The sequence below is a fragment of the Chiloscyllium plagiosum genome, unplaced genomic scaffold (genome assembly GCF_037043375.1).
Source record: "Chiloscyllium plagiosum isolate Xiang-an unplaced genomic scaffold, Cpla_swu_hap1 HiC_scaffold_4, whole genome shotgun sequence".
NCBI lineage: Eukaryota > Metazoa > Chordata > Chondrichthyes > Orectolobiformes > Hemiscylliidae > Chiloscyllium > Chiloscyllium plagiosum.
Genome location: NW_028270142.1, coordinates 9815277 through 9839973, shown reverse-complemented (window position 1 = coordinate 9839973; position 24697 = coordinate 9815277). Strand labels below are relative to the sequence as shown.

At 42.3% G+C, this 24697-nt stretch overlaps 1 protein-coding gene across 3 annotated transcripts in view; it reads right to left on the bottom strand.

Moving 5' to 3' along the window:
* Positions 1–24697, bottom strand: part of sulf1 (sulfatase 1) — a 388338-nt gene that overhangs the window by 300607 nt on the left and 63034 nt on the right. The window contains exon 1 of one of the 3 annotated variants that reach the window (XM_087985956.1): positions 14378–14570. The exons of the other annotated variants lie outside the window; for them this stretch is intronic. The gene's annotated coding sequence lies outside the window, so the exon portion shown is untranslated. Of the gene's footprint in view, positions 1–14377; positions 14571–24697 lie in introns of those variants that run through there. 3 annotated transcript variants of the gene reach the window in all.

Below are 24697 nucleotides of genomic sequence, written 5' to 3'. Positions count from 1 at the left end.
GGAACAGCCCATCTTCCGCAGCTACACTGGCACCACCCCTTACCTTTTCCTCCGCTACATCGATGACTGTATCGGCGCTACCTCGTGCTCCCACGAGGAGGTTGAACAGTTCATCCACTTTACTAACACCTTCCACCCCGACCTCAAATTTATCTGGACCATCTCAGACTTCTCCCTCCCCTTCCTAGACCTCTCCATTTCTATCTCAGGTGACTGACTCAACACGGACATTTACTATAAACCGACCGACTCCCACAGCTACCTAGATTACACCTCCTCCCACCCTGCCCCCTGTAAAAACACCGTCCCATATTCCCAATTCCTTCGCTTCTGCCGCATCTGCTCCCAGAAGGACCAATTCCAATACCAAACAACCCAGATGGCCTCCTTCTTCAAAGACCGCAATTTTGCCTCAGACGTGGTTGACGATGCTCTCCACCGCATCTCCTCCACTTCCCACTCCTCCGCCCTTGAACCCCGTCCCTCCAATCACCACTAGGTCAGAACCCCACTGGTCCTCACCTACCACTCCACCAACCTCCATATACATCGTATCATCCTTCGTCATTTTCACCACCTCCAAACAGACCCCACCACCAAGGATATATTTCCCTCCCCTCCCCTATCAGTGTTCCGGAAAGACCACTCCCTCCGCGACTCCCTCGTCAGGTCCACACGCCCCACCAACCCAACCTCCACTCCCGGCACCTTCCCCAGCAACCGCAAGAAATGCAAAACTTGCGCCCACACCTCCCGCCCCCCACTTCCCTCCAAGGCCCCAAGGGATCCTTCCATATCCATCACAAATTCACCTGCACCTCCACACACATCGTTTACTGCATCCGCTGCACCCGATGTGGCCTCCTCTATATTGGGGAGACAGGCTGCCTACTTACGGAACGTTTCAGACACCCGCACCAACCAACCCAACCGCCCCGTGGCTGAACACTTTAACTCACCCTCCCACTCCGCCAAGGACATGCAGGTCCTTGGCCTCCTCCATCGCAAGACCATGGCAGCACAACGCCTGGAGGAAGAGCGCCTCATCTTCCGCCTAGGAACCCTCCAACCACAAGGGATGAACGCAGATTTCTCCAGCTTCCTCATTTCCCCTCTCCCCACCTTTTCTCAGTCCCAAACCTCAGACTCAGCACCGCCTTCTTGACCTGCAATCTTCTTCCTGACCTCTCTGCCCCCACCCCCTCTCCGGCCTATCACCCTCACCTTAACCTCCTTCCACCTATCGCATTCCCAATGCCCCTCCCCCAAGACCCTCCTCCCTACCTTTTATCTTAGCCTGCTTGGCACACCTTCCCAATTCCTGAAGAAGGGCTTATGCCTGAAACGTCGATTTTCCTGCCCCTTGGATGCTGCCTGACCTGCTGCGCTTTTCCAGCAACACATTTTTCAGCTCTGATCTCCAGCATCTGCAGTCCTCACTTTCTCCTAGCATGTTGCTACCACAAGCTATTAAGAACGACACACATTCAGCTTAATGGAGAGGCCATTCCAGCAGTAGTCTGGCGTGTACCATCAAAAGCCCAAGGCTCCATCCCCAACAGGCATCAAATACCAACTCTGTAGCCTAACAATCCAAATGGAGGATCAATAAAGGAAAGAACTGCAGATACTGGAAACAAAAACAGAATTTGCTGGGGAAGCCCAGCAGGTCTGGCAGCATCTGTGGAGAAGAAAAGCCAGCGTTAAGTCCGGTGACCCTTCTTCAGAACCAATGGACGGGTTTCCTGCCTGAGTCTAGTTTCCTGCTGCCTCCCCACCCACCTGAAAAATCACAATGTATTACTTTACCTCCATGTTGAGGTGCCCTCAATATCTACCAACTGTCTCACAGTGTTCACCTCTTCCGCTGGACTGTCAAGGCTGCCAGCCCTGTGATTAGGTCTACAATGCCAACAGCCCCTACAAACACAATTTTAAGGGTGGTCAACATGCAGACAGCCAATTAGGAGTCTGGTACCAAGAAAATAATTTAGCCAGTCTGAACCTCCCTTTTGTTTTAGGAGATCAGGGCCTGGGAGAATCAGCCCTAGGGTCTGAGAGACAATCAGTATTGTTGGTTAAACCTGAAACGACCAGCAGGATTGTAGTCTCAGTTAGCTGACTTAAATGAAATTTATTTAGTTTAAATGGAATTAGAAGCATCACTTCGCGTGAGCAGATAATATTTCTGGTGCAGTATTGCTGAGGGATGCTGCACTACAGGGGATCCTGTAGTCCGACATACAAACACTCATCCAGATGAAAATGATTCCATACAGGAATGTAATCTGACAGATCTGACAGATGAATGTTTCCTTATCCTTATGAGCAGCTCCTTTATTGACCTGCATTGTTTTCTGATGAAGGACTTATGCCTGAAATGTCAATTCTTCTGCTCCTTGGATGCTGTCTGACCTGTTGTACTTCTCCACTCCAGCATCTGCAGTCCTCACTTGCTCTCTGAATTGTTTTCTGACTTGCATTCAAATTGACTTGCAAACAGACTCCAGAATGAACCTTTTTCCAATCTAGGGACTGCCTGGATCGCATTTCTTATCTTTCACTCTTTGAGAAGAATCGAGAGTTCTCACTGGACCCTGGCCAACATTCCCTCCCAGCCAGGGAAACGCCCCTTTGCTTTTTGAGAACTGTACTTGGACTAATTCCTCTTTGTACCAACGATTGATTACATTTGAAAACTGATTCGTCGTTTTTTGTGTAAATGCTTCAGAATGTATGGAGAAATAGATAAATATCATGTAGGTTACATTGTTAAATATATTATAAAATATAGTACATTGTCACAGTACTCTCTGGAAAACAAGCCTTTATAAGACGTTTACATTATTATATCTGACTGTTTTATCCTGGCAGCAGACTTAAAGACACGCAATAAACTGGTTAAGGGAGTCTGCTACTCAGATAAAGAAACCAAATTTAGATATGTAATCATTGGAAGCTTAACTCCTGCTATCAAAATTAAAACAAGCTCAGTACAGAAGCAACTTAGCTTGCCTCTGTTAGGGGAATGCTTAATAGCTGAGTTTTTCTTCAGTAATGAGACATTCATTCCATCTGAAGGGGAGAGTACAGAGGAAAACTGGCAGAATCTGCTTTGTCTAAACCATGCCAGATTTGGCTTCCTGTTGGCCAACTGCAGAGCTCTGCTAACACAGCCACTGGCATGGAAAGTTGCCAGCTCTTGAAAAAAAGTTGCCAAAATGTTGCAATGGATCCCTTTATAAATCAAACACCTTCCTACTCCTGACAATGTGTTAAAAGATTATTGAATAAAGACAAAGAAAGTTCAGAAAAATTACACAATATTGTATTATAAAGAAGCACTGTCTTTTTTTTCTAGCAATTAGGAAACTTCTCGTTATTATTCAGTTAACTGAAATGGAAAAGCCTCACCCTTCCTGACAACTCATAGCTGGCCTGCAACTGGTAGTGGATGGTAACTGTCCCTGTATAAAACAAATTTAAACAAGATTTTTCTGTGTCTATGGGACTTCATGTAGTAGCTAGGGTCCTACCATATATCACAATTTTTTTAAATTGTTCTAATTCATTGAATACTGTTGGTTGGTGTTACATTTGGGATTCTATTATGCCTCCAGAGATTTACTGTCATCAATGAGCCAAGTGTTTGTGCGTCTGGCAAACGAGTCTGGTCTGCAGTTGAAACTGAAAAAAAAAACAAGGAACGCTAAATCTGCATTAACTACTGGCATGATAGGGTATTAAGTAGTGACTGGGAGATAGGTAAATAGGAGGCACATCACATTAGTATTGTGGAGTTCTGTCTGATCCACCAATGTTTTACCAACCCTGCCACTCCAAAACCCTCTCCCCACCCGCATCCTCTGTACTGCTTCTGAATGCAAGAATGCCATAAAGAGATGATACTTGGGTGTGCAAAGAGGCATTAACAATATTATGGTGCTGATGATTGGTAAAAATGACAAACACCTCTCCCACTCTTGTCCTCGGCAAAATGTCAAACCAAATAGTAAACTGTTGAATGTGTAAATCTATAAGTAAAATAAATGGGTGAATGAGCAGCTCTTATTGGATCTGTCATTTTCTTCTCAGACTTGAGTGGCAGTGTCCCAGTATTGCACTCATCATAAAGTAAACATTAGGGCTTGGTGTGTACCAGTTAGAAACACTGTTCTTTTTCCTGGAAGCACTGAATTGTGTGCAGCCTGTATGCATCGGAAATTCGAGATTCAGTCTTTCCTGGGCTTTGTTTTCCTTAAAATAGTGATATAAAAATAAATAATTTCAATATTATCTGTGGTTCTGCAGCACTACATAGTTACAAAGGAATATACTTTATTATCACAAATAATAAAGTTAGCCCCTAGTTTAATTTGAATATAATTTCTTTGATTATGATAATGCTTGATCATCAGCCTTGATCATATTGAATGGTGGTGCAGGCTCGAAGGGCAGAATGGCCTACTCCTGCACCTATTGTCTATTGTCTTTAAAAACACCTCATTGGCTAGACAGTGCTTTGGTACAATGTGGGGTTGTGAAAAGCACTTTAAAAATGCAAGTATTTTTACTTTAGTTTGATTTTAATGAATGTTAGGGTAAATCTTCAGTTGCATTATTGTGAAAGATGATAATGTCATTTTGAAACAATTCTACTCCTGTCTCCTAGTGCTCTTGCCTCAGCTTGCTGTATGTTTTGATGCAGTCATGTCTGTACTAAGAGCTTTGGGGGCAAAAGGAGAGTGTCATCACTTGCTGCACCATGTCGTGTCTCATGAAAGGAATGTAAGGTCGGATAGTTCTCTTTTAATTTGGACCGGGGAGACTCAGATCTGGCACCCTAATCTCAGTGACAAAGTTGTAAGGTGAAATATTTAACTTCTGTGGAAAGAAAAATTAAGCAGGATGTCCAACAGATGTCCATCTGCTAATGCCCATGTATGTACACCATCAGTATGTCTACAAACAATTGTGTCTATTGCCAGAATCATGGAGGTGATGTGGGTCTTGGCCACTAGCTGGTGATTAAGCAGGGTCCCAGATCCTCTATTTTTGAGATGTCCTCTGTGCGCCACTCAGGTATTTAACAGGTCAGCAGCAAGCTATCCTCAGGGATCAAGGAACTGAAAGGACAAGTCCTGCCCAATGTGTGTTGCCAGCCAATCGGACACTACTAATACTATTGAATGGCAGCATGACTGCGGAGGATGGTGTCTCCTCAGTGACCCCAACTTGATCCCAGGCCATAAATAGGGTGATGGCAGCAGGGAGGTATTGGGGAAGAGGGTTTGGAAGGAGAATTGGCAGCATTAGTGACTCTCAGTGGGAGCCCTTTCTGATGCTGGGTCTCTCTTTCAATGTCTCTTGTCATGGGACACATTGTTATGCCACTCACTGGGGTGTCACAATTGTTACACTTGCTGCTGAGTTAATACTAGTGGTGATGAGATGAGGCTGTTAAGTGAATATTAATTGGCCACTTAAGGACTTCAACGCACAGTTTGGGGCTGTTAATCCATGGGCCTTCCCCCCCCCCCCCTCCAAGATTTAATCAGGGTAAAAGCAGAAATATGGCAAAGTGCCACCAACACCTGATTAAATGCCTTCCCCCCAACCCACCCCCACCACAGCATGAAACTTGCCACAGGGAGAGAGCAAAAGATTCTGGTCAATGCGTCTGTTGACTGGACTATCCATGTATTGGTTAATAGATACTGACCTCCCTGAGGCCAGGCTAAAACAACAGTGTTATAAATCCAACTTTACAACCTGTCAGGCTGAACAGAAGCTGAAGCAGATCATAAACTGAGGTTAAATTAGATCTCCCTCCTTCTTCTTTCCAATCACCTTAAATCTGCCCCACCCCCACCCCAGTTATGACCCTTCCTGTCAATGAAAGCACTTCCTGCCTCAAGAGAAAGTACCAGTCCTCCTGCCTTTTTGTTATTTCTGCAGGTTCCAGATTTAAAATACTATCGTGAAAATGATAGATGACTAAAACATCAGGAGAATTATAGTATTCCCAAATCCACAGCCGGTTTCTTTAACTCTTCATCTTGCTCAAACAAACCATAACACCATTTTCATTCCATAAATGTTTGCCCACCTGAAAAAATGTTGCTAATAAATACAGGTTGGTTGCAGTCTAACAGCTTTAAACAGGATTCCTTATATACCCTTTCCCAAGTTCTTTAACTTACAAGTGAGAGAAGCCTATGGACTTCTGTTATCATTAAGATTAAGATTCATCATTTGTTCTCTCTGCTACTCCTCCTACTATTTTCCAACAAAATGAATCCTTCAGTGGATTTCCTGTGCTATTACTGAGAATGGTATTTCCAGAATCTCTCCAAGTTCACCTTGTCCATTAAACTTATGGAGGGTTGGTGACAAACTTCGTATTATTCAAGTGCATGAAAGGAAAATTGTCATCTGTTGCAAATCCTCTAATAACTGAAGAGTCCTGTGCCAGATGGACACAAACTCTAGCTAACGAACTTCCAGTTCAAATCTGTATTTTCCTTATTGGTGGTCAGGGAAAGCTTTGCTTAGTCACATCTGGCCTGAATGTTCTGAGATTGGTGTTTTTGAAATACAGAATGTCAGCAGTTCCTTCCATGCAGACAGTCAGCTGCAGTATTTTCAAAAGGGAAATTGTAAAACCCTTCACATTGCAGATAATGTAAAAGCTTTCAGATGATATTGGGAGCCTGCTAAATTAAATTGATTTTTTCTTAAGGTAGCCTTCATGCTGAGGCCAGCATGATGAAGGACCATGCCATTTTGTCTTGTCCAATTCCCGATGAACAGTTGTCCACTCAACTTCCCTGCCGTTCCACATTCTTAAAATGGTATCAATTTCCTGTCTCCAGCATCTGCAGTCCTCACTTTCTCCTAATCAATTTCCTGTCCCCTAGGTTACGACCTTATCTATTTCAAAATCACCATTATCACTCTCCTCCTCCATCCTTGACCATTCTTTTCTTGAAAACTACTGTCTCCAACATACCTTTCATTTCTAAAGTGCTTCTGTATCTGAGGAGTCACATTGTGTAATCATCAGCGAACATCCCCACTTCTGACCATATAATGGAGAGAAATACATTGATGAAGCAGCTGAAGACGATGCTTCATAAGATACTATGTGGTCGGCACGGTGGCACAGTGGTTAGCACTGCTGCCTCACAGCGCCAGAGACCCGGGTTCAATTCCCACCTTAGGCGACTGTCTGTGTGGAGTTTGCACGTTCTCCCCGTTTCTGCGTGGGTTTCCTCCGGGTGCTCCGGTTTCCTCCCACAGTCCAAAGATGTGCAGGTCAGGTGAATTGGCCATGCTAAATTGCCCGTAGTGTTAGGTAAGGGGTAAATGTAGGGGTATGGGTGGGTTGCGCTTCGGCGGGTCGGTGTGGACTTGTTGGGCCGAAGGGCCTGTTTACACACTGTAATGTAATCTAATCTAAAAAATATACTACTGTGGAGGTATTCTGGAGCTGAGATGACTAACTGTCAATAATTACAGCTATCTTCCTCTGTGTCTGGTATGATTCCAACCAGAAAGAATTTTCTCCCTGATGCCCATTGACTCCAGTTTTCCTAGGGCTTGTTGATGCCATATTCAGTAATGCTACCTTGATATCAATGGCAATCACACTCACCTCACCTCTGGGATCCAGCTCTTTTGTCCATGTTCGAACCAAGACTGTAATAAGGTCAGGAGCTGAGTGGCCCTGGCAGAACCCAAACTCACCGAGCAGGTGATTGCTGAGCAGGTGCTGCTTGATAGCACTGTTGATGACACCTTCACTCGCTTTACTGATGATTGAGAGTACCGGTAGATTGTTGCTAATTGGCCACAGGATTTGTTCTGCTTTGTGTGTACAATCCATACCAGGGCAACAGTCTGCATTGTTGGGTAGATGTCAATGTTGTAAATGTACCAGAACAGAGCTTCAAGGGGTGCAGAATATTCTGGAGCACATATCTTCAGTACTATTCCTGGAATGCTGTCAGGGTCCACAGCCTTTGTGCCTTTTTGGCATCCATAGTACCCTTGATATCACGGGAGTGAAACAAATTGACTGAAGACTACCTGCAGTGAGGCTCAGGATTCTGGGTCATTGCCTCAGCACTTCTGGCTCATGATTGCTGCAAACACTTCATCCTTAAGTTTTTCACTGATGGCTCTCCTATCACTGAAATATGGATAATTGTGGAACCTCCTCCTCTCGTGAGTTGTTTAATTGCCATTTAAATTTGGATGTGACAGGACTGCATAGCTTAGATGTGATCTGTTGGTTTTGGAGTTGCTTAGTTCTGTCTATCACTTGCTGCTTCTGGTGTTTGCTACAAGGAATCCTGTGCTGTAGCTTCACTCGGTCAACATCTCCTGTTTAGCTGTGTCATTGCCCTTGGCATGCTCTCCTGCACTCCACATTGAACTAGAATGATCCTCTGGCTGATGTTAAATGGTAGAGTGGGGGATATGCTGAGCTACATGTTTGCAGATCGTGCTGCAGTACAGTTCTGCAATTACTGTTGGCCAGTGGTGCTATATGGATGTCCAGTTCTGAGTTGCCAGATTGCTCATTCAGTACTCACTCTCATTGAAAAATTCTTCAGCTAAAATTGGTATGCTAAAAGCTGACATATTTGGCCTCTATGACAAAAGCACCTACATTAAAGATCCCAGTACTCCTGCTAGGTGGGCCTCCAGCTTCTGACTCATGCACACTGGTCCTCTCTCCAACCTAACCACAGCAACCTGGTACCTGACTCAAGTACTGCAAGCCTCTCGAGGTCTTCATCCAAGTTATTGGGACCTCATGTATACTATGTCTTCATGTATTCCCCCTCACCACTACCACCACCATCCATTGCAAGAATTGCCCCCTTGTCACTGATTCCATCCCCTTCCATGTGACTGTCTCACATTGATCTGGCATTTATAAAACCTCAGTATTGTGCATATCTGAACTCACATCTTACTTCCCCTTAACAAAGTCTGTCGCACTCCACCCCTGTAAACTTGCCCTTCTTCATTTTTATTGTAGCCCATTCAATCATAGGTCTCTCATTTATGTGTTAGACCAATCTAACAGTTGCTAAACAGCTTCTTATCAACCATCTTCAACAGATTTCAGCTCAATAAAAAATAAGCTCCACCTTAACATGCGTAGACTTCAGATCAGAGTCGAAGAGTGTGTTGCTGGAAAAGCACAGCAGGTCAGGCAGCACCTGAGGAGAGGAAAATCAACGTTTTGAGCATAAGCTGCTCGACTCTGATCTCCAGGACCTGCAGTCCTCACTTTCTCAGAGACTCCGGATCAACCAGCGCCACTGACCTTGGGGATCTGTGTTTACTGCTATCTGTGCTTATTCAATGTCTCAAATTTAAAACTTTCAATCCAGCATGTCCACCTATTTATGGTCTTTGCCCTGCCTACACATGCAGCCTCTTGCAATTCTCGACTGACTCCATTAAATTTTCATTCAGCTAACTTTGCTTCCTCCTGAGTTGTCTGACTGTAAACTACATATTGATGATAATGACTTCAGAATCATAGTCCAGAGTCTGGAATTCCCTCCCGAAATTACTTTGGCTCCCAAATTCTCTTTCCTTCTATATTACCAATGAACAAACTTTTGCTCACCTTATTTGATTTCTCCTTCTTTGATTCAATATGTCTTTTCCCCTCTGCTGATATGGTTCACCTTGAATTTTTTATAAATGCAAGTTGTCATTGGCTTTCTGGTCAGAAAACAGCAATCTGTTGTTAGTAATCCTGGGGAAAACCATTTCCTGCCATTTGTGGACCTACACATTGATGTTACAAGTTGTACAAATGACTCATTTACAGTCTCACATTCTTCTACAAATTCCCTTTCTTTTCTCAACAGGTTGAGATTGGATAGCTCAAGAAGGTTGCTTCCTATGAACTGATTGTTTTGGGTTGAATTTTGGTAGCACCTCCAAAACCTGTGATTCCATCACCTAAATTGGAAAAAGGCAGCAGATGCCTGGGAACACCATAAACTGCTCCCCTCCAAGTTACACATCATCCTGACTTTGAAACGTATCACAATTCTGTGTCTGCTGCTGTGTCTGGAGTTCCCTATCTCACCATATTGTAAAAAGAGCATTTTCACAACACACACTGCAATCAAGAAATACCAGCCAACACCTTCTCAGGGCATTAAACTCTGGCCTTACCTGTGATGTCTCTATTTTGGAAATGTGATAAGTTCCAATTAAGCAGCAAATTCACCCTGTCAGAATCAATTAAGGGTAAGAATTTAAATGTGAATTAACCAATCTGGAGGTCTGTGCGAAGCACCAAATTCTTAAGGCAGGAACTTTCATACAATTTGAATTGAAAATCAATAGATTATTCAAATAGAGTGATTTTAATTTAGAAGTAGACTGTATACATGCACAATGTAAAACAGCTAATGTACAAAAATGAAATATGCCATCTAACTCAGTGATACATATATACATTAAACGTCACGCTAATGTTGACAAAATATTTCTGATTTGATATGCTGGTTTCTAAAACATTTTTTTAAGACACTAGCAAAGGTTATCACTTGGACCTTTCTTCTTAAACACAAAACAATCCACATTTGGCTGAATGATTTCAAAGTTTTCATTTGACACAAAACTTAGAAGAATTGTAAACTGTTAGGAAGACAGTGTGGAATTCCAAAAGGATGTTGACAAGTTGGAGTGAGTGGATAAATGGCACATGATGTTCAATGAAGAGAAGTGTGAGATGATACATTTTGGGAGGAATAACATTAAGAGACAATATAAAATAGAAAATAGGTGTACAATTCTGAAGAGGGATGTGTCTGTGTATATACACAAGTCATTGAAGGTGGTAGTATTGGTCGAGAACAGTGAACAAACCATACACGAATATTAAACAACGAAACACAGTTGCTGGACGTCTGACAGGAAAACAGAAATTGCTGAGGAAATTCAGCAGGTCTGGCAGCATCTATGGGAAGAAAACAGAGTTAACATTTTGAGTAGTATCCTTGGTTTTACTACTGTGAGCATACAGTACAAGAGCAAGCAGGTGATGTTGAATTGTAGAAAACACTCGTTAGACCTCAGCTGGAGGATTGTGTGTAAGTGGGGGCACCACACAACAGAGAAGATGGAAATGCATTGGAGAGTGCAGAAGTGATTTACAGGCATGGCTCCAGGAAGTAGAAACCTCAGTTATGAAGACAGATTGAAGTCATTCAGGCTGTTCTCCATAGAGAGAAGAAGACTGAGAGAGTTGATGAAGGTTTGCTACATTGAATCAAGTTCTCAAAAAAAACCCCAAAAACCTGGATCATGTTCTTGAAAACCTGATTATTCAAAACTCTTTTAGCAACACAGAGCAGTTGAACCTGTTAACTGCATTTAACAGATGGGCACATGCAATAGATGAGAGATAAGTAAATAAATATAATTGGTCAGCCCTCTTGTGGCGCAGTGGTAATGTCCCTACCTCTGTACCAAGAGGTCTGGGTTCATGGCCCACCTGCTTCAAAGGCATACAATAACATCTCTGAACTGGTTGATTAGTAAAATAGGTTATATCAAAATTTCTATATAATTAGTTAAATATGAAACCGAGGTCAAAGTTAGTGATGGTCAAGACTACCTCTGGCCTAACATATGGTGCTTAAAAGATGGTATCAAAAAGGTATGTACTTAACTTGGTTCAAGGAGGAGATTATTCACACACACACACACACAGACACACACACACACACACACACATACACACACACAACTTGATACCAACCACCACTTCCTTCCTGCCCTGATTTGTGAACAGATCCAGTTTGGAGCCAAGAGGAACAGGGATGTTAGGCAACCCCCAGGAATTATAGTCAAGAGTGTGGTGCTGGAAAAGCACAGCAGGTCAGGCAGCATCTGAGGAGCAAGCGAATTCTTGATGAAGGACTTTTGCCCGAAACGTCGACTCTCCTGTTCCTTGGATGCTGCCTGATCTGCTGTGCTCTTCCAGCACCCCACTCTTGACTCTAATCTCCAATATTTGCAGTCCTCACTTTCACCCACAGGAATTATGCCTATTCCAATCACCCATACCTGCCCCACCAAACACACCCCCACTCTGCCAACTGTAACCCACTCCAATTCCCCTCATAGGAAGTACCCAAAGATTGCTAATGGTGACATGGACCACCTAGGATTGATATCTTTGCACAATGTCACAGTTTACGAAACCAGTGAACGAACCTTTATCCATCCATTAGCTTCTTGTGTCAGACTGGACACAAGATTTGATCCAGACTAATTTCTAAGTTAGAGAGTGATACAGCAAAAGATGCAATAGAGGCACATTCCCAGGAAGTTTAAGCAGATGTGTGAAAAATAGTTGTTATGCTTGACAAGTAATAGTAACAAAGAATAACATAACTCCAGAACTAAAAGTTAAATGCAATAATATCATCATACAAACTCTCCTGTGTCAGGTTGTAGCCAACAAACACAAAACCACTGTCATTTTAGTAAAATGCATGTGTGAAATGTTTTGTCTCTGTTGCTCTGAAAACAGCACGAAACATTTGTTGATTTTATGTATCCAAATACAGCTAATGGTTGGGGACATCATTTGTAACTGGATGACAGATCAATTATGGGTGGTGAAGTAATAGAATGAATTAAATAAGGAAAAGTATGAAATCAGATGCGTTATTCCACAACTTTTGAGCATATAGACTTAAGTATTATTTGTTTTCTATGATGTATTGTAATCCATATATTAAATATGTCTGCAGACAACATTGTTTCTTCTGCTGCTGACTGATAGTACATTAACGCAGTTGTAGAGCATGTTTCATTGAGGTGAAAGCTCAAGGAGTGTTTATATTATATAATACCTGCTTGAGTGGCGCCAGATTCCTGAAGTGTGGATTTTGGGGAGCCAAATGCAACTCAAATGTAAAATTGCTGGCTCATACTATGTTAGGATGCTGGAAAAGCTAGTTTTATAGTAAGTCTTCCATTTGGCTGGTGATTTCTGACAACTTGCTTGACAGTAATTGGCAATCGGTGCCTAAGAGCCCAGAGATAAAACAGATATGAGGCTTGAGTTTTGGAAATGTCTCAATTTTTCATTGATTAGACTTTCTTTCCCCCTCTTTTTTTGTTGTTTTTGTATTATTGCCGACACTTTCTTTCACATCATTTAATGCTGAAGATTTACATATGTTTCAATCTCTTTCTGAAGCCCTGTATATTAGTACTGTTACTTAGGATCATGAACAAGTGTGCATTCACAGGCTGCGGCTATTATAGTGCCATACAATAAATCCACAGGTGTGTACAGCTCATAAAATCAAGCTCTCCTTCATTAATTGACTTCTAAAACCTCGCTATGACAGAGAGACCAGTACCTGTCCACAAAAATACACGTACATTTGATGCATTAGAACAGATACACACAAGTGTTATTTACAACTAAATAAACTGCACTTAGACCCATATTCTGAAAGCAAAAGTTCTATTCAAAATTAATGTCTCCATCTAGTTCTCCATTTATTCATTTGCTGTCACATGACATTTCCAATCAAAAAATTCAGAATACAAATGCAATTCTCACCAGTATCAAACCCTATTTGACAAAACTCTTGCAGGAGTTGGAGTTTAGGCAGAATTACCCTTTAGTACTCAACGGATTAAACATTTTAAAAAGTCCTTGCACCCAACTTATTTGCTGTATCTCGTGTAATTGTAATTAGAAACATACCGTATGCTGCAATAATTATTATATTCTTACAGCTGGAAAGATCACATTAACGTTTGTAAACTGTAATCAGTAACCACTTCCATTAAAATATTTAATGTGGCATTTTTCAAAGCTGGCTGACAATTCAATTATTCCCAAATAACACTACAAAGAAACCTTTAAAAAATGTCTGGTAATTTACTAGTACCGATGTGTAAACGCTCAGAAAACTGCAGTGTCAGTGAGTCCAACCGGCTCTGCTTCCTGCAGTTTAATCAGGAATGCATATTGCTGCCTTTGTGATTCTCCAAAGTGGTATCAGTGGAAACAAGTATGGGCTGATTGAAGACTGAGGCTCCTAACCTCCTGAGTTCTGACTTTCCCACAGCAGCTTAAACAACCCCAGCAGTCAATGAGACTGAGCATTTTCTTAGAATCACACATCTCACTATTGCAAACCTTAAAAAAGAGCAAAAAAAAAACCAAGTTACCTTTAATACTGAGCAATCAAAGAACATACAATCTTCTGGTCATACAATAGGCTTAAAAGGAGAAACAGGCTTATGGTAGTTACAATCTAAACATTCGCAAAACCTGCTGGCTAAAAACAAAACAGTGTACCTGAGAGATCGTATTCCTTTTTTTGGCCTTTCTAAAGAGATCTTCTTTTGCTTTCCACACGCAGTGCACTCTCACAGGACCACACAGTTCCTACTGTACAGCTTTCCTCTCTAACCCCCACTCAGATGTGATGACACGCTCTAACCCCAACCATCTGTTGAAACACGTCTTCAACCACTCGGCACAAGACAGCCTACTCAATCCAATCACTGGAGCTGGGTGGCTCTTAAAAAGCAGGAGGCTGGGACAAGGACATAAAAACTTTAGTTTTTTAAGACTCAAAGCACCAGTAACCTGAGAGCGTGTGAAAGAGGAGACTGCTATAAATGAGGGGAAGGGGGGGGGGGGGGGGGTACTGGAGGACGAGGGGGAAGAGTGATCCCCCCCCCCATTAGTTAAGCTGTTATTTAACACAACTCCCTGTAATCTAAGAGACATACTCCCCCGCCCTCCCCATCCCCCGACGACTTCCAAGGAAACTTTACAATAGGAAAAGCAGAAGCACATTAGCCCCACTTAAAACACATTCATTGAGAGTAGTTTCCCCAACACTCCAGCGCTTTAGAGGTGGAGACAGATCTTATCTGATCTGCTGATAAAACTGTGAACATAGCTCTGGTTGTGCAGGGCTGCTCCAGTGGCAGCCCAGCACATTCGTTGGTAAATCTCTGACTCCCTGCAGCAACTCTGCCTTCCCAAATCCCCGTAACCCAAACCACGCACTATTGTCTCGGATTTACACAACCCCTTTTTTGGTCTTTTAATCAAACTTAATAGGTCAATAAAAAAAAAAACACCATGAATCCGTTCGTAAAAGTCTAAATTTGTAAAAGTAGTATTTCTGCCTGGGCTACATTTTACTGCTTTCAGTTGGTGATACACGAACATATCCAGTATATGGGGGAGGGGTACAGAAAATCTGGGTGAAAGCCATTACCCCTATCAAGGAACGGGAGTGCTCTGTTCAGTAGTTTACGCAGTGTATACAGAACTAGCCAGAATGCATGGATCTTAAAATTATGTTTGGATTAACGTCTTTACTTGATACTTTGTAAGCTCAGCACACAAAAAGCAGCAACAATGCTGAATGCTCCATTTTCTGTTGGCCCCCTTACTAACACATACTCAGTTTCATTGGGATCCGTGACTGTTGTTTGATCATTTGTGCTTGATACTTTCACTCCTGCATTGTCTTAATCTCTTTTTGCTTTTGCAATTGAAAGGGACCACTCTCCCAAATTTAATGATGGCACATTCCTTTGGAGTGCCTTCTGCCTTGAGGGAGTTTGAAGCTAGGACTTGCAGAGACTGGTGGCTCAGTGGTCAGCACTGCTGCCTTGCAATGCCCAGGGACCCAGGTTTGATTCTAGCCTTGGGTGATTGTATGGAGTTTGTATGTGATGGGGTTCCTCCCACAATCCAAAGATGTACAGTTTAGGTAGATGAGCCATACTAAATTGTCTATAGGAATATGCAGGCTAGATGGATTAGCTGTGAGTTTTTGGGTGGAGTACTGGTCAAAGGGTTGGTGCAGACTTGATGGGCTGAATGGCCTCATTTTGCACTGTCGTGATTTTATGATGATATCTGGGTGATCTGCTGGACCTGAGTGTATGTGTAGCTTTGAGGCCCATTGCCCTTCTTACACAGAGGGAAGGGGTGCTGCCTCCAAACAGAAGGTGCTTTTTTTTAAAAGTACACACCAGTTTCATTCTTCAACTCAAACCTCAGGTCCTATGATTGGCAGCAACTGAAACATGGAGGAGTGAAGGTGTGAACACATAAAGCATACATTACAGGAGTCAAACACTACACAAACGTTAACTATTTCCACATGTGTAGTGCAGGGAATACCTTTTCTGAGGCACCTTTCCGTTCTCTATTTTAAGAAAATCTAACTGCAAATTAAAACTGAATTATCATGGTTTTGAGAGAGGTTTTGTGTTTAGCGCATTTCAACACCATCTGCTCTGAAAACACTCAGAAAGTTCTGTACTGCCATTTGAAAAGATTATGCTCTCGCAATTAATCCATGTTCATTGAAGGAACCACTGCAGTGTCATCTTTATGCAGTAGTAAAGTATTACTTTCAATTAAAACAGAGTGTAATAGGCTCAAATTAATAAAGCATATTTTGGTGTTGGAAGCAAGAACATAAACAATAAAGATTGGTGTACGCCATTTGGCCCTTCCAGCCCACTCCAATATTCAATAAAATTACTGTGAATCTTATATCTCAACTCCACCTTCCAACACTATTCTCAGTGGTCAGTTTTTTAAAAAAAATTCATTCACAGGAAGAGGGCATTGCTGGCTGGGTCAGCATTTATCACCCACACTTAATTGCCCAGAGGGCAGTTAAGAGTCAACCACATTGTTGTGGACCTGGAGTCATATGTAGGCCAGCCCAATAAGGATGATTTCCTGCTCTAAAGGACATTAGTGAAGCAGGTGGGTTTTTTTCAACAATTGATTCATGGTCATCATTAGATAATTAATTTCAGATTTTTGTTTAATTCAAATTCCACCATCTGCCATGGCAGGATTTGAACCTAGGTCCCCAAAATATTATCTGGGTCTCTAGATTAATGTGCTCACAATGATACTACTAGGCTATTGCTTCCCCTCAGCTCTGTTGTCTGGTTTTTGATGCAGACTGATTCCAACAGTCTGGGTTCAATTCCTGCCCTAGCTGTGGCTATTAGGAAGGACACTCCTTCTCAACCTCCCTCCTTGTGGTGACCCTCAAGTTCATATCACCACAAGCCAACTCTGACTGATGAGTGAGTAGGACTATAACGACTTTTCCTATTTCCTTTGGTACCTAAAAATTGATCAACCCCATGTCTCTCACACAAACTGTGATTGACCTTAAGAATAAACCCCAAGGTATAATAATGGAGACAATATCCCCAGAATAATTTATGAACTGCTTAGATACTGTAAATGTACTCTGAGGTCTGTACGTTGAATGAGCTAAGATGGATAAAAGGCTTCACTGATCTAAGTTGTACTTCTTAGATTTGAAATTTTTTTTTATATGGTATCCTAGTTTTCTTCCTCAAAGTTGACAGCTCTGAAAGCAACTCCTTGAAGCACCTTCAATTAGCACTGCTGCCTCACAGAACCAGGTTCGATCCCAGCCTCAGGCAACTGTCTGTGTGGAGTTTTCTCCCCGTGTCTGCGTGGGTTTTCTCTGGGCGCTCCAGTTTCCTCCCACAGTCCAAAGATGTGCAGGTTAGGTGGATTGACCATGCTAAATTGCCCCATAGAGATATGCCAGCAAGGTGGGTTAGCCATGGGAAATACAAGGATAAGGTGGGGACGATGGGGGGGCGTGGGGGTCTGATTGGGATGCCCTTCGGAGGGATGGTGTGAACTTGATGGGCCAAATGGCCTGCTTCCACACTGTAGGGATTCTATGCTTCTGTTTGAGTATAACGTAAACTATTTGGCTATGGAAGGCATTACATTTGAGTTGTATTCCATCCTATACAGGCATTCAGCTGAAGCTGGATGGTGGAGAAGTGATAATATTTCATAAAAGTTTCTAAGAAGTGATTAACTACTAAATGAGGTTGTTTTGGCACTAGAAGAGATGTTGCAGTAATGGGATAATTAACCCAGTATGATCTTTTATGTTTTGTACCTCTTCATTATAAAAATTTTTTTTATATACTCCCGATCAAAATTAAGAATTTTTTTTACATGGCAAGTGTAGAACCTTTTGCAGAAGTGTCACTCTCCAAATGTTGAATGCAATATTTAACTTAAGTACCCAAGATTCATGTGAAGCACAGAATTACTCTAGTGTCTGCCATCTGATTACGACTGCTAGTGAAATAAAACAGGAGCCAGCCATGCATGTTTGCGCAGTGAGTTTCTGTGTAGCACAGGGGAGTCAGAATGCCAGTGGAGACCCGCCATCAGCAGACCGAGCTCACTTTATTCACAAAGAAAAATAAACACGGCATAGTGCCCACCAATTAAAATGTGCAAGTTTAACACTTGCACCAGTCAGAAAAGTAAAAACTATTATCTACTTGCATTAACACTAGTTTCAAAGTTGTCAGTTTTAGTATTTTAAGTGCTCTGTTTATTCCAAGCAGAAACAGCTGTGCTTACTCACTAGTTCGCTCAACCAGCCAATAAACAGCCCATTAGAAGGGCACTAACCATTGTTGCCACATTAGGTCAAACTACAACACAAGTGTTAGTTACTCAGTGATTGATGGAATGAATGAAACAATCAGTATTACAGCAGTGGAGCTACATACACAGGCACTGCTTGAAATTATTACTAATGCAAATGACTCACATACATAAGATTCCATCTGTAAGAACAAAGATGAACATAGTCCAAAAATAATATCGGTAGTCAAATGATAGTATGAGCAAATCAAGTTAAAGGTCCCAGTATGCACTTACGCCACAGAGTACATTTTTTAAAAACAGGTTCTTCCTCTGAAAGCGAGTGTGCTTGACAAGCCTGGCTCCCTGTTGAGTAGGGAATGCTACGGAAGAGGCTGCAGCATAGGAGAAGGTTAGATTGCGCTGCTTGAGGTAGAGATTGTGTGATGGGCACAGAGTGGCTTTTAGGGTCGGAGTGACTGTAGGAAGTCAGAAAGATTGGGGGAAGATTTGGGAGGTGAATAACTGTATGTGTGAGGGTTTGAGTCAAGGGGTTACATTGTCTTATGGACAGAGGGTGTGCCGTTATTACGGACTTGGTGGGAGATTGTGGAGCTTATTGGAAATTTTCTAGGACAATCAAAAAGTTGGCTTCTATAAAAATATCCCCTGTCACACACATGTACAGACTGACACAGACAAACACACAAAAGAAAGGGTGTTATGAATGTGGGATAGACTGGGAAGGCAGTTCACTGGTCCCCATCCATGGGATTCACTGAGATGGCTCTTTTTGTTTGTCAGGATCTGCTGCTTCTTAATTTTTCTTCTCCAGTTACTGTGACCTGATTACAGGAGGTACAGAACAACTGGCTCACACTCATAAAGTCTCTGAGTTATTGAGTAAGAGGCACAGTTTACAACAATGATGAGAGGCTATAATCTGGCTTTGTTCTGGCTCAAGGTGTTTTTACTCCAAAGAGCAGCTAGTTCCTTTCTAGAGGTCCAATGGCTTATGCACAAGCATTTACACTCACAAACTGTCCACACACACACATCATTGTTCATAGAAAGAAGGCCTTTGTCATTAAAACTGGTCACCATTACCTAGACCAATCAGCCACTTGTTGCCAGCTGAATTTCCATTCATATATAAAGGATCACCAGACCTATTGAGTTTTCCCAGAAATTTCTGTTTTTGTTTCATACACACTCCTTGACTCCAACTCATTTGCAACTAGATTGGCCTCACTACTTGAGCAAACAGCAGTATAAACAGCACTCATAACAATGTGTCAGGCAACTTGCTCTTATAAATCACAGCAATCCTTTCCACGGTCATTGATTTTCAATCAGTCCTTTTCCCATTTCATTTCACTATCAAAAACACAGAAAAATAAAAAAAGATACAGTCTTTACAATTAAAATATTTAAATGAATAGACTATCAAGTAGTTCTGCACTCCCAATTTGCCTCTATTAGTGCTCCAAGTACATCAGTTCAGGGCAGGTATTTGAGTTGGAGTTTTCAAGAATTTTTACACTTCAATTTGATTTCACTTTTAGTCATGCAACAATTCATACAAATTACCAGATACATTAATGCTCTAAATTAGGATTGTCAACTTCCTTGTGGTTACCATTGACAAGAAACTGATATGGACACAGCCATATAAATGCTATATCAACAAGAGCGGGTCTGAGGTTAGGCATTTTGCATTGAGTAACTCCTCTCCTTTCTGTGTGAGTAACATTAACTTTCTCCTGTCCACCATTGACAGGGCACAAGTCAAGAGTGTGATGGAGTACTCTCTGTTTGCTCTGAATGCAGCTCCAGCAACATTCAAGGAGCTCAACACCGTCTAGGACAAAGCAACCTATTTCAGTGACACCACACCCAAAACATTCACTCCTTTCACCACATGCACATAGTAGTATTTAAATGTACCATCTAAAGATGCTCTGCAGTAACACATTAAAACTCCTCCAATAGCATCTTTCAAACCCATGATCATTACTACCCAGAATGTCAACAGCAGCAGATGAATTGCAACTGAAAATTCCCCTCCAAGCCCCACACCATTCTGATTTGGAATAATATCGCTGTTCCCTCACTGTAACTGGGACAAAATCCTAGAACTCATTTTCTAACAGCACTGTGGTGTTCCTGCACCCCACAGATTGCAGCAATTCAACACTACAGCTCACCACATTCTCCAGGGCAATTAGGCATGAGCAAAACATTCTGGCTCAGAAGCGATACCCATATCCTACGAGTGAATTTAAAAATACAAGCAGAGGGTGATGGATGAATGGGATTTGTTAACAGTGTTGTGACTGCATGTTTATATTTTTTGACTGTGTGAAGAACTGAAAGATTTTGAACCGTTGGAGACATCTTGGATGAACCAAGGAATGAGGTCAATTGTTTAATGTGAACGATGAGAAAGTCAAGCAGTTTGGAAAAATAGCCAAGCAAAGCTTTGAGGGAGTTAAAAGATGGATTTATTATCCTGAAATATCTGGTTTTGGAAGAGACTATGGGGTCCTGTGTTTTTGGATTCCCATAAACCCAGGGATTCTGAATAAAGAAAACCTCTCAGAGTAAAACTCCATGCCTCCCTCTCCCTCTGTTGGTTGAATATGTGAAAACCTGATAACTTTTCTATCTCTCCGTATTTTGATTTCTTGTAAACACTGAAAGGCTCTGCTTTGATCAACTTTGACAGGCTTGGAACTGGCTTGCTTTCCATCTGAACTAAAGCTTGCTTAGAAGACTTTCTATTGGTCTACAACTGTCAGCAATTTGCTTTTATCACCCAGACATGGCATAGGGGTGGCTGCAGGGATCAGTGCTGGGGCCGTAATGATTGACAATATATATTAATGAGTTGGATGAATGAAGTGAATATATTATAGCCAAGTCTGTGGATGACAGGAACACAACAATGGGATAGGTGAGAAGATGTGGATGACACAAAGTGTCTGCAAAGGTATATAGACAGGTTAAGTGGGTGGGCAAAAACTTGGCAAATGGAATGGCATACAATAGAATGCTTACAGTGCAGAAAGAGGCCATTCAGCTCATCAAGTCTGCACCAACCCTCCAAACAGCTTTCCACCCCACACCTAATCCCTATAAACCTTTATTTGTCATAGCAAATCCACCTAATCTGCATATTACAGGGCAATTTAGCGTGGCCTAACCTGTACATTTTTAGAGTGTGAGAGGAAACTGGAGTACCCAGAGGAAACCCACACAGATGCAGGGAGAGCATACAAACTCCACACAAGCAGTCACCCAAGGCTAGAATTGAACCTTGATCCTTGGCATCAGTGCTAACCACTGAGCCACCATGCTGTCATATGGGAAAACATGAGGTTATGTGCTTTGGCAGGAAGAATAGAGGAACTGATTATTTAAATGGAGAAAGACTGCAGAAAGCTACAGGGCAGAAGGATTTGTGAGTCCTCGTGCATGAATCACAAAAAGCTTGCATCCAAGTTCAGCTGGTAATAGGGACTGCATATGGAATGTTGGATTTTATTTCAAAAGGTAGAGTATCAACATCGGGAAGCTTTGCTAAACTATATAAGGCACTAATCAGCCTGAGCTGGATTACTGGGAACATTTTGGGCCTTTTATCAGTGGAAAGATCTACAGCCATTAGAGGCAGTCCAGACAAGGTTCACTTGGCTGATTCCAGATATGAAGGGTTTGCCTCATGAGGATAGATTGTCTCATCTTATGGTCTCTAAGATCTCATCCTCCAAACAGAATTGTGCCCCTTCACTGAACTGTCCCCCAACCATTAATGCCTCGCCCAGCAATACTGACCATGGCTCACTCCCTGGATGGACTGGCATGAATAACTGCCTGAGCATGGCCTAGCCCCTGATGCTTCCACAGCATTTTGACTGACCTACCAGTTTCTCCAGATTGGTTGCATATCACTTATAGGACTGACTCTGGCCCAATCCCCAGACTGTAGGAGCACAGACCTCAAGCACATGACTGACCATGGCCAAATTCTTACAGTGTAATCTGATGAGCAAGTTGACCAGTTGTGGTGGTACCTCCTTACTGACCGTAATCCTGCTTGACCTCACTAAGGTCTGGTCCCCTTTGACTTTCAGATATTATCATTTGCTTGAAGCATGTGCAGTTTGTTTGCTATCTAACCTGATAGAACATGCTGTGGTTGTGACATTGCCACAGCCCAGTGCCATACAGCTACATGTTCACCCCTTGACTGTTCACTACGCTCCCACTATTTCAAATTGCCAGCCTTCTCTTCTGTATTAAGAACAATGCAAACCAATGAGACTGACAGCCTCCAAGTATTGGAGGGGAATTTGTTAAGTGTCTACCAGAACATTTTCTGATTTAGTATGTGAATGTACCTACCAGAGAAGGTGCAAAACTTGACCTACTCTTTGGAAATAAGACAGGGCAGGTGACTGAGGTGTCAGTGGGAGAGCACTTTGGGGCCAGCAACCATAATTATTTCAGTTTTAAAATAGTGATGGAACAGAATAGACTAAATTTAAAAGTTGTAGTTCTAAATTGGAGGAAGGCCAATTTTGACAGGATTAGGCAAGAACTTTCAAAACTTAATTGGAGGCAAATGTTCAAAAGGTAAAGGGACAGCTAGAAAATGGGAAGCCTTCAAAAATGAGATAATGAGAGTCCAGAGACAGTTTATTCCTGTTAGGGTGAAAGGCAAGGCTGGTAGATGTAGGGAATGCTGGATGCCTATAGAAATTGGTTAAGAAAAAGAAGGAAGCATATGTCAGGTATAGACAGGATAGATTGAGTGAATCCTCAGAAGAATATAAAGGCAGTAGGAGTATGCTTAAGAGGGAAATCAGGAGGGCAAAAAGGGGACATGCGATAGCTTTGGCAAATAGAATTAAGGAGAATCCAAAGGGTTTTTACAAATATATTAAGGACAAAAGGGTAACTAGGGAGAGAATAGGGCCCCTCAAAGATCAGCAAGGCAGCCTTTGTGTGGAGCTGTAGGAGATACTAAACAAGTATTTTGCATCAGTGTTTACTGTGGAGAAGGACATGGAAGATATTTAATGTGGGGAAATAGCTGGTGACAGCTTGAAAAATGACCATAGTACAGTGGAGGATGTGACAAAACATGTTGATGAAGGTAGAGCAGTGCACATGGATTTTAGCAAGGTGTTTGATAAGGTTCCCCATGGTAGGGTCATTCGGAAAGTAAGGAGGCATAGGATATAGAGAAACCTATCAGTGTGGATACAGAATTGGTTGGTCCGTAGAAAACAGAGGGTGGTGGTAGATGGAAAGTCTTCAGCCTGGAGCTCGGTGACCAGTGATGCTCCACAAGGGTCGGATCTAAGACCTGTGCACTTTGTGATTTTTATCAATAACATGGATGAGGAAGTGGAAGGGTGGGTTAGTAAGTTTGCCGATGACACAAAGGTTGGTGGAGTTGTGGATATGTGGAGGGCTGTTGTAGGTTGCAACACGGGCAGCATGGTGGCTTACTGGTTAGCACTGCTGCCTCACAGCGCGAGGGATCTGGGTTCAATTCCCGCCTCAGGTGACTGTCTATGCCGAGTTTGCACAATCTCTCCAGGTCTGCGTGGGTGCTCCGGTTTCTTCCCAGAATTCAAAGACGTGCAGGCCATGTTAAATTGCCCGGAGTGTTAGGTGCATTAGTCAGGGGTAAATATGGGGTAGGGGAATGGGTCTGGGTGGGTTACTTTACAGAGGGTGGTTTTGGACTTGTTTCTATACTCTAGGAAATCTGAAAAACAAGACATTAACAGGAAGCAGAACTGGGCTGATAATTGGCAGATGGAGTTCAACCTGGAAAAGTGTGAAGTCATTCACTTTGGAAGGTGGAGTTTGAATGCAGAATACAGGGTTAAAGACAGGATTCTTGGCAGTGTGGAGGAACAGAGGGATCTTGGGGTCCCTGTCCATAGATCACTCAAAGTTGTCATCCAAGTTGATAGGGTTGTTAAAATGACGTATGATGTGTTGGCTTTCATTAGCAGGGGGATTGTGTTTAAGAGCCGCGTGATTATGCTGCAGCTCTATAGAGTCCTGGTTAGACCACACTTAGAATATTGTGTTCAGTTCTCGTCACCTCATTATAGGAAGAATGTGGAAGCTTTAGAGAAGGTGCAGAACAAACTTACCAGGATGCTG